The sequence below is a fragment of the Zingiber officinale genome, chromosome 2B (assembly GCF_018446385.1).
Source record: "Zingiber officinale cultivar Zhangliang chromosome 2B, Zo_v1.1, whole genome shotgun sequence".
Taxonomy (NCBI): domain Eukaryota; kingdom Viridiplantae; phylum Streptophyta; class Magnoliopsida; order Zingiberales; family Zingiberaceae; genus Zingiber; species Zingiber officinale.
Window position 1 is genome coordinate 69,215,438 of NC_055989.1, and position 8,545 is coordinate 69,223,982.

Below are 8,545 nucleotides of genomic sequence, written 5' to 3' on the forward strand. Positions count from 1 at the left end.
CCTATGGCTGAAGACCTATCCCTTGGGAAGAGGTACAATTACACTCCGAGCGACCCGAAAGTCTGACCCATATGGCAAGCGACCTTCCTTCTCCCCTCAAGGAAGAGTTAATTCAATGCTTGATTCGTAACCCGGACGTCTTTGCCTGGTCTACAGAGGAGTTACCTGGGGTAAGGCCGGAGGTAGCTGAGCATAAATTACATCTGCTACCAGACTCCAGACTTGTCAAGCAAAAGAAAAGGAACTTCTCGGCTGACCAGAACAAAATAATCAGAGCCGAAGTGGACCAGCTCAGAAAGGCAAGTCATGTTCGAGAAGTGCAGTTCCTGTCCTGGCTCTCGAATGTGGTTTTAGTAAAGAAGCCCAACAATAAATGGAAGGTGTGTATAGATTTCTGAGACCTCGACCGAGCTAATCACAAAGACTGCTATCCTCTGCCCCAGATTGATCAAATGGTGGACTCCACGGTCGGCTGCGAGAGGATTTGCATGCTGGATGCATATCAAGGGTATCATCAGATACCTTTAGCGGCGGAAGACCAAGAAAAGGTTAGCTTCATTACGGCTGATAATACTTTATGTTATACTGTCATACCCTTTGGTCTTAGGAACGCCGGAGCCACATACCAAAGAATGATGGACAAAATCTTCCGGGAGCAGATCGGACGCAATGTGGAGGTTTATGTGGACGACATACTTATCAAGTCCCCTTTAGCCGTGAACCTGATTAAAGATGTAGAAGAAACATGCAGGACTCTCCAGCAATATGGGCTGAAGTTGAACCCCTTGAAGTGCCTATTTGGAGCTAAGGGAGGAAAATTCTTGGGTTACCTGGTGACTGAGCGAGGGATAGAAGCCAATCCAGAAAAAGTTCAAGCGCTAAAGGATATGCAACCTCCTCAGAATTTGAAGGAAACTCAAAAGTTGGTCAGCAGAATAACAGCCCTGTCAAGATTCATTTCCAGGTCTGCAGACCGGGCCGCTCCTTTCTTTAAGGTGCTCAGGAAGGCCTCCAAATTCCAATGGGATGAAGACTGTACTCGAGCTTTTGAGGAACTGAAGAAGTACTTGGAGGCTTTGCCATCTTTATTTAAGCCAGTTGTTGGGGAGCCCTTATGGGTCTACTTATCGACCACCCCCGAGGCCGTAGGGGTTGTGCTTGTTAAGGAGCATGATAATGTACAACGGCCAGTGTATTTCTTCAGTCATCTATTAAAAGGGGTCAAGGCTCGGTACATGGCCCTAGAGAAGTTGGTTTACGGATTGGTCCTTATGGCTCGGCGGTTGAGACCCTATTTCTTATCGCATCCTATCACGGTTCTGACCAATAGCACCATGGGAAGAGCGCTAACTAATGTAGAGGTTGCAGGTCGGCTTATCAAATGGGCAACGGAGTTGGAAGAATATGACATACAGTATCAGCCGCGCACCGCCATTAAGGCGCAGGCCTTAGCAGATTTCTTAACAGAAATTCATCAGACCAACTCTGAAGAAACCTGGAAAGTCTACGTGGATGGATCAGCTAATCACCAGGGAAGCGGGGTTGGGGTCTTGGTAATATCTCCCCAAGGAGATATACTCCAATTGGCGGTCTGATTGAATTTCTGAGCCACGAACAATGAGGCAGAATACGAGGCCTTGTTGGCATGACTGCAAGCAGCTCGGCACGTAGGGGCAACCCGGGTAATCATTTACTCAGATTCCCAGCTGGTGACTCAACAAGTGACTGACAACTTTTATGATAAATTACAAGTGTACCGAGAAGCTTATGAGAAGATGAAAGAGGAATTCGTAGAGGTCACAATAACCAAGATTCCCAGGTCGGAGAATGAGAGGGCAGATGAGCTAGCAAAGATGGCCAGTTCACCACTTGGGTGTTGGATCGGTCAACGACACAAACTTTCTTGATAGCTCAGATAGATCTGCAAAATAATAGAGAAACAACTATTGATTGGCGGGCACCCATGATCAACTATCTCAGGCAGGGTATCTTATCGACCGATCTGGAAGAATCACGGTTGATCAGGAAGCAAGCTCATGCTTATGTCATGATCGGAGATCAGCTCTACAAGAGGTCCTTCTCTCGACCCTTACTCAAATGCTTGGGTATAGAGGAGGTCGACCAGGCCTTGTGAGAAATACATCTGGGATGCTGTGGTAATCATGTAGGCGATCGGACATTGTCTCGCAAGGTACTCCTGGCTGGGTATTTCTAGCCCACCTTACAGAGAGATGCTCACAAATTGGTAAATACCTACTTGTCCTGCCAGAGACATCAAAATTTAACACATCGACCTACGGCTATGTTGAGAACATCTATAGTCTCATGTCCTTTCGATCAATGGGGCATGGATATTGTGGGACCATTTCCCATGGCACCAGGTCAAAGATATTTTTTATTGGTGGCAGTGGATTATTTTTCTAAGTGGGTAGAAGTAGAAGCCTTGGCCCGGATCACAGAAGACGTCATTTAATTTCTATGGAGGAACATTCTTTGCAGATTTGGTATTCCACACAAACTGGTGTCAGACAATGGAAGACAATTTCAAGGACAAAAAAATCCAGGCCTGGTGCAAGGGGTTTGGCATAACACAAGCCTTCACTTCAGTAGCATATCCACAAAGTAATGGTTAGACCGAGCTAGTCAACAGAGAAATAGTATGAGGTCTGAAGGTTAAGCTGGATCATGTGGGAGGCAATTGGGTGGAAGAGCTGTCAAGCATTCTGTGGGCCTATCGTACAACACCTCGGGAAAGTACAGGTCTGACACCATTCCACCTGGTTTATGGCAATGAAGCAGTCGTACCCATAGAAATCGGAGTGTCATCGGTCAGGAGGACATTATATGATGAAGAAAACATAGAACAAAGGTTGGCTGAGCTAGATCTTATTAGCGAAACCCGGGACAGAACAGTGGCTCGACTGGAGGCCTATCGACAAAGAATGAGACAAAATTATAACAGAAGAGTGATTCCTCGATTCTTTGGGGAAGGAGATCTGGTTTGGAAGCAAGTTAAGTCCGTGGGGGACGTGACCAAGCTAGCACCCCAGTGGGATGGGCCTTACAAAGTCATTAAAAAGTTAGCGTCCAGAGCTTATTATTTACAAGATGAACGGGACAAGAAGCTAGACCGACCCTGGAGCGCTAATTACTTGTGGCCTTACAGAGTCTAAAGGAGTGTACAAAGAAGAGTAAGCTGGGATGTAAGCCGAGCTGTCACCTAATTGATAAACCGGGTAAAAGGCAGATCAGATAGAGCAATGCGGGGATATGAGACCAGAAACTATATGTCCTAATGTTCCCTTCGGCCAACTAAACAATTCTGGCAAAAATAAAACTTAGAATACAAGTACTTTACAAGAAATTGTTGTCATTATATACAAACAACCAAGAAAGATCACTTGAAATGAGCAAAAATTGTTAGAGTGTATACTAAAAGCCTAGCTTTTGGTATAAACATTTATCTAGAAATAAGAATCACATTGGTCAAATGTTTACATTTATGATAAATGTAGTTGTTCAATTAATTTATATTGTAGATAACATGGTGTGTGGTGTCACACACAGAGGATCATGTTATCAGTACCTTATAAATTATAAACAGTAGCTCACGACCATAATGGAAAGCACTACAAGAAAAAAGCTAAACAACAACGCTTTTTTGGCGTTGTCGTATGTACTTAAAAAGTGATGTTGTAGATGGTGTTGTAGAAAGTCATATCAAAGACAACGCTTTAAAAGCGTTGTGGTTGGTCACAAAGACAACGCTTTTTAAGCGTTGTCTTTTCGTTCTTAAAAAGCGTTGTTATAGATGCTGTTGTAAAAATGCACATATCAAAGACAACACTTTAAAAGCGTTGTGGTTGGTCACAAAGACAACGCTTTTTAAGCGTTGTCTATTCGTTCTTAAAAAGCGTTGTTAAAGATGCTGTTGTAAAAATGCACATATCAAAGACAACGTTGTAAAAATGCACATATCAAAGACAACGCTTTAAAAGCGTTGTGGTTGGTCTCAAAGACATTGTTTTTTAAGCGTTGTCCAAATACTCAAAATTATAAAAATACTCAAAATTTACATATAATTGAATATCCACAACCACAATCATTTTTATAATAAGACTATTTAACAAATAAATAAAACTTTATATTATACAAACAAAATGTATACATATTGATCCACAAATTAAATTTGTATCATACAAGTTATCCTTAACTTCATGACAATAATTTTTCAAACACACAAGTTTTACAAAACCTCATCATTGACTAACCGCTGTTGTTGGTGTCCATCGCATGGAATTGCTTCTTTAAGTCCAGTAATCTCTTCTTCTGAAAGGCTTTCAGCTATCACTCTTAGAGCCATCTTCTTCAACTTGTCATCAGCACACCTGGGGTTGTAGGCAATCAAGAAAGTTTGTATGAAAACTTTCATACATGAAATCTCGTACTAAATAATATGTCAATGTTATATATACATGTAATTCATACCGTAAGTGTGTTTATATCGTAACTGACAAGTTTTCTTTAGGGCCAACTTCTACTCAAGCTCTTTAAACACTGCATCAAAATAAAAAAATTGGCATTAGTTCTGTGCTAAATGAAAATCATATTTAGAGGAAAAAGCGGGAGTGCTGTAGATGGATATATTAACCAAGCATATTAATGTTTGACCTGTCTTTACAAGTTCTAAGCATATATATTAACCAAGCATATAACCTAAGAGGAATAAGTTACAAAATGCTACTTGATGTTTGACCTGTCTTTATTGGATTTTGCGGCCCCGGTCTTCTTGTAGCCAGGCACAATGTAATACTTGATGTTGACTCGACCTTGGCAGTTGGTTCGGCTTGAGGAGTGGCAAAGAAGGGTTGAGTAGAGGATCTTTTTCAGGTATTCATCCTTGCCATCGAGGAAATGGCTCCAGTAGGTGACTAGCATGTTGACCTGGGCATGCTTGGAGAAGATGACTTGTTTGAAGCCTTTTAGATCAAAGATACGAAGTGCATTGTTATAAAACTAGATGCACGAACACTTGCTTATACGGTTCTTGAAATAAAATACATTCATAACCGTCACTAGCCCAAGCTCAATAAGGAAAATTCACGGTAAATGTGCATAGTATACCTCGAATCTGTAGATGATAGGGAAGGCCAAGACAGTTTGACGCAAATATTGAGATTGCCCAAGCCAATCCATGGTACTAATCCTGACAGCTCCTCCAAATCGCACTGACTTGATTGTGTCCACCCATCCTTGTTCATCACTTGGAACCTTTGAAATGAAAGTTGCATTGGGTACATGGAAAAAACAACAAAAAGGGAGGATAAATGATAGCCACCAACCTAATTGTTCACAAATATCTGTATAAGTTATTAAGGGTGTTCATAGAAGTTGATCCTTTAGCCGTGTCTGTTAGATGGTCAAATCTAGGCGCCAACTCAAAAATGTTGGTGTCCAAGTGTTAGTGTTCAACTACTTCTGATTTTCTTCATCTTTGAATTGTTAAATACATAGGGTATTTATAGGGAATACTCAAGATGTATCTAAATAAATACATGAACCAATATTAAATGACATACATTCATCATCCGAAGAGTCATTCATGAATCCTCTAATATTCATGCTCCAGATGACCATACATTAGATTATAAGTCCAATTAATTTGATTGCAAGGTTGTAAACAGTCCTTGAGGGCTATTGATAGTGATTCCAGTACGTACTGGAAAATAATGGAACAAACCTATGAAACAGCTATCAAGGGATTCACTTCAACTTTCCTAAACCAAAGAAGAAACAGATGGATTACAAAAGAAAACAATTTGCACCATCAAACTGAAACTTATAATAAGCCTTAATAAATTAATGAAAAAAGAATTGTTTAGAAGTTCACTGAGAAACATATGAAAATACAACAAATGCAACTGCAAAAAAAAAAAAAAAAAAGTAGTATCCAATTAACTTTTTTTTATACTTTCAGATCAAAAGGTCAAATTTATATACTTTGGTTCATGTTCAAGCAAGAGGATAACAATCTCATCGACAGTTAGTATTTCCTTTTAATATAGAACACTAAAAATAAGGAATATCAATGATGAAACAAACCTGAAAATGCGAGCTACTGAGGCAGCGAGCAATCTGCTTGAACAAGGTAATCATGCAGCGTTGGAACTCTGTCGTGAGCATCAAAGACCAAATATTACCAAATATTAAGATCACTGACAAACCAAATAATACCTTATTTTTAACAGCTATCTAGAGGATCTGGCTTTTGACTTGAAGCTGGTTCAAAGAAGACAAATCAAATATACAAATACTAAGATGAAAGCATAATGAAGTAGTTAACTTTTTCTACTTTACCTGATTATAAGATCTACTGCTTCTTGCTCAGTATTTTGCTGCACGAGTAATTATTAGAAAAACAAACCCAATAGTGGAACAAAAGCTAGATAAAGAAACTAGATAATTTACACCGACAGAACTTTACAGAATAACATATAATACAGTGCTTTGTACTTGCATATTAATCCAGAAAACATCCTTTCACCTAAGTGACAATTTTTCCAAAACATCATCATTCACAAAACATCATCATTCACTAAAAATTTTCACAAGTTTTTAAACTTCAGTGACAACTTTTCTTTGGGGTCAACTGCTCAAGGTCGATCTGGTAACTATGCACTGCATCAAAAAAATTGGCATTAACTATGATTCCACCAAAAAAAACCACCATTCCATGAACTTAAATCTAAATAGAATTATGGCAACTATCATTCCATACCTATTCATAAATATGATCTTGTATGCACTCCGCCAACTCGGACCGAACCTCATCAATTTGTTCACGAGAGTACCCTATTTTTGTGAACTGTGAGCATACACAATTTATGTTAATGGAAAAAATAATCAACACTGATCACTTTGCAATTTTAAATAGTTTATGTCAAATAATTTGAGATAAGCTAAATAATGTTACTATTGATTGCAGCGAATCTCTCTCAATAGTCTCAACTTCTTCAATAATCCCTATCGTAGATCTTTCGCCGTGCCATATCCATGTATGATATGTCATATCTATACCGTTACAATACAGATGTGCCCTGATAGTTTGTATATTTTTCTTCTTTAGATTGCCACATTTTGCACATGGGCAAGATATTCCCATATTCGGATCATTAGTGTTTTCCATTGCAAATTGCAAGAAAGACTCAACTCCATTCTCATATTCACGTGATAGTCTATCCTTTGACATCCAATCTTTGTCCATTCTTTATAACTAATCAATCAACAATGAGCTAATACCTAAAAATATTAACACAAACAATAGTGTGAAACTATAACAAAATATTTAAACAATTAATCAAAATTGTATTTCTACCTGAAATTTTTTGACCATACAGGTTTCTCATCAAAATGCAATCCCAATAGCAAATTTCTCACTTGGGGAGATAACCTAGTTATCTATATTATCCATATGTTCATGTTTGTTAGAGTCTACGTATAGGTAGTTAGGTACTTTTGCCTTGGTATAAATTGTAGAGTCATATAATATTGGAGCATTCACCAAAACATATTCTCTATTGAAACATGTTAACCTTTAGTTGAAAAATGAAACCATTCCAGGAAAATGCTTGAATTATAACTTATAATAAGCAACTTTGTTTCTTTAGCACTTGAGAATCTGCAACTTCCTCAAAGGGACATCAACATAAGCAACTCAATGCAATAGTGCATGATGTATTAAATCATACTTAAGCCATTAAGCTCTTAGAAGGCAAGTGACATAAATATAACAATAGTAGTTGATATAAATTCAACAAACTGAGTAGGCACAAGTCACTGCCCAGAATTAAGATGAGATAATGCAGAACACAAGTTTTAGATACAATAAAAATGAGAGATATTCTCTGCGCATTAAGGGTACACAATAAAAATAATAGTAGAATAACACTAGAGATTGATTAATTTCAAGTTGCACATTATACCTGACGACAAAGAAAGGTTGGAATGTGAATAATATCTGCAACTTGGCCAACAGCTTCACATTGAATTTGAGAAAAAAGGATAGCATGTTATATGCTTCATGCTATTTTTAAGGATTAATACCTACTGCCAAAGTCTATAGCTAAACGTTTAAAAATTCCAGATTAAATCATGAGAAAATACAATCAGGGGAGGGGGAAAATTGATGCAGTATGAATCCGGCAAAATGGCTAGTTCGGAAAATAATCAAAAATAAACAAAATCTTATTCTAGAGGGATGGAAGAAATTTTACCTTTCTTTCTTCCGTTCCTCCTACTCTCGAATCTGCTCTGCGAGGAAGGAACTAAGATCGAAGGGTTCAGAGGAGTTGAGGAGCCGTGAGAAGATTAGGAAGGGTAAGCTGACTTTGATTGAGGAGATGGGGAAATGCGAGATTAGGGATCTCGACTTGGAGGAGTTGGGCCGGCGTGAGGAGTTTTGTGTGAGGAGTTTGGGTCGAGATTAGGGTTCAGAGGAGATCACGCGGCAAGGAGAGGAGAAGGCGCTCGTGGAGAGGAGTGGAGA